This window comes from Polyergus mexicanus, unplaced genomic scaffold (genome assembly GCF_030449975.1).
Source record: "Polyergus mexicanus isolate NDT 795.1 unplaced genomic scaffold, iyPolMexi1.0 SCAF_34, whole genome shotgun sequence".
In the NCBI taxonomy this organism is placed as follows: domain Eukaryota; kingdom Metazoa; phylum Arthropoda; class Insecta; order Hymenoptera; family Formicidae; genus Polyergus; species Polyergus mexicanus.
Genome location: NW_027223354.1, coordinates 187,501 through 190,000, shown reverse-complemented (window position 1 = coordinate 190,000; position 2,500 = coordinate 187,501). Strand labels below are relative to the sequence as shown.

The 2,500-nt window shown below is 53.3% G+C and overlaps 1 pseudogene; it reads right to left on the bottom strand.

Annotated features, from left to right (window-relative positions):
* Window positions 1–2,500, bottom strand: part of LOC138943722 (large subunit ribosomal RNA) — a 7,585-nt pseudogene that overhangs the window by 2,538 nt on the left and 2,547 nt on the right.

Sequence of the window (2,500 nt, the reverse complement as noted above, 5' to 3'; positions counted from 1 at the left end):
GGGTGTAAAAGGAATTCCAAGATATCTCCACTCGTCGGACCTCTTTAGGGATGGAAGTATCCTGTCCTGACATAAGAAGACGGCTTCTCTATCAACTACCGTCTTCTTCTCCCGTGGGACACTGCGGAGGGCCACCGTCATGCTCTTCGATGTGCTGATCCTCAGTCCGCACCCATCCAGGAAAGCCACTGACTTGTTCAGCAGGGACTGCAAGCCTACAGGTGTCGTAGCAAACAGGAGCAGGTCGTCCGCAAATGCGGCTGCATTCAAGACCTGACTTCCTATTCTTGCCCCAACTTCGACAGGCAATCCTGTCAGGAGACGATCAATAACCATGTTGAAGATCACTGGCGACATCGGGTCACCCTGTTTGACTCCACATGACGGGTGAATCTTATCTGACTGCCAAGCTCCGCAGCAAAGTCTGGTATCACTGCGCCTATACACATCGAGGACATATCTAACCATGGGCGGTGGAAGGCCCATTATTTTTAGAGTTTGCCCTATTGTCTCGTGAGAAACCGAGTCAAAGGCTTTAGCAATATCAATGGACGCCAGATAGAGGGGCCTATGTTTCTCAAAGTGATATCGCAGCACCAGATCTAGCAGGAACGTGTTGTCCGTACATCCATCAGTGGGACGAAAGGCTCTCTGACGCTGATCGAGCTTGATCATTCGGGCCATCCTCGTTGCTAAGACCTTATGAAGCGTCCTCACCAATACCGAGGACACTGTAATCGGCCTAAAGTCTCCTGGCTCTCTTGCTTTGGATTTCTTAGGAATGAGCGTTGTTCGCGACTCCAAAAGATGCAGCGGAGCCTGCTCGCACCACATAATTATATTTAGGACCCTGACCAGGACATCCATCGGGATTTTCCTGATAAACCTAGCACTAAGACCATCAGGGCCAGCAGCAGTGGTGTTTGGAGGAAAGGATTTTCTAATCTCTACAGGAGTTACTGGGCCCCAGAGCGGCGCAACAACGGGTCGGAAGAGTTCCGCTTCGGGTGCAGTTTGCTGATTACTTGACATAATCGTCTTCCAATAAGGGATCATTACGTCCTGAGATGGTATCTGGATGTCCGTGATGTCATCAAGTAACAGTCGTAGGCATCTAGTTCTATTTTTCCTCCATAGGTCTTGGATCTTGGCGTACTCTTCTCTCCGAGCCTGTTTCCTGGTTAGTTCTTCACGCGCACGCCTCTGGGGTCCCGCTCTGCGCCTAACTTTGGGTGGTAAGACATCTCGCAGGTACAACGAAAGCTCTTCAGCTACCTCGGTTCTAGTTTTCGATCTTAGGGATTCGCAAATACGTGACAATTGACCGATGTTAAAGTCCTGTCGAGATGCAGCAGGAAGCTCGCATAAATACGTCAGAATGTCATCTCTAAATTCCCGCGAATCATCGACCTCAGCAGCCTGTGCAACGCTACCCGTCGGGCCCCCGGGAATATCAGAGGCAAGCAAGGATTGGACAAGTTGTTTGTAGTCCATTTGCTTCCTCTTACCCTTAATAGCCTCCAGCGATCTCCCAGGGAATGCTTTAATTAGCTCCTGGTTCAGGAACCTTACTCCTCTGCGCGTAAGCTCGACTTCCCTCGCTGCCAAGAGTCTGACCTCCTCGTCGTTCCAGCGTCCTTTCATCTGCGTCTTCTGCCGCGCATCGTACCAGTCGGGGTGGGCCCTGCGATGGTGAAGCCCCCTTCCAGTCGCCGTGTCAAAAGTTCTGTCGCAATGCGGAAACTCACAGACAAAACTCTCCGGAATGTCCGCGGACGGAGCCGCCTGCGAGGTCTGGCTACGTAAAACTGGACCCCTAGAGCCAGAGGGCCCGGGGTTACTACTATCTATCCGAGGCTTGTTTCTATTAATCGGGCCAGCTAAATTTTGGGTCAGAGAGGGGAGGCAACCCCCAAAGACCCGGTTTTCGCCACAACACCACTTAGCCGTCTGCAAGCAGACGCCCAGGAGCACCACGAGGAGGTGGGTGTGTGACTTGGGCGTGAGATGCTGAAGGTCCTTACGAGAAGACTGTATGATCTTGTAGGATGTTCAAATAAGATCCGCATCACGCCCCGACTATGACTCTCAGACCTCAGTAGTTGTTAAGCGAGCCTTAAGAGAGTCATAGTTACTCCCGCCGTTTACCCGCGCTTGCTTGAATTTCTTCACGTTGACATTCAGAGCACTGGGCAGAAATCACATTGCGTCAACACCCGCGAGGGCCATCGCAATGCTTTGTTTTAATTAGACAGTCGGATTCCCCTAGTCCGTGCCAGTTCTGAGCTGAGCGTTGAATGGCGGCCGAAGAGGACGACCACGACGGCTCGCGCCGCCACGGAAGCCTCGCAGCAAGGAAGATCCGCGGGAGGCCAAGGCACGGGACCGAGCTCGGATCCCGGGACCGGCGCGAGAACGCCGACCGTTCACCTCGCCCAGGCCCGGCACGTCAGCCAGACCCGCTTCCCGACCAAGCCCGACACGCCCCGCTCCTCAGAGC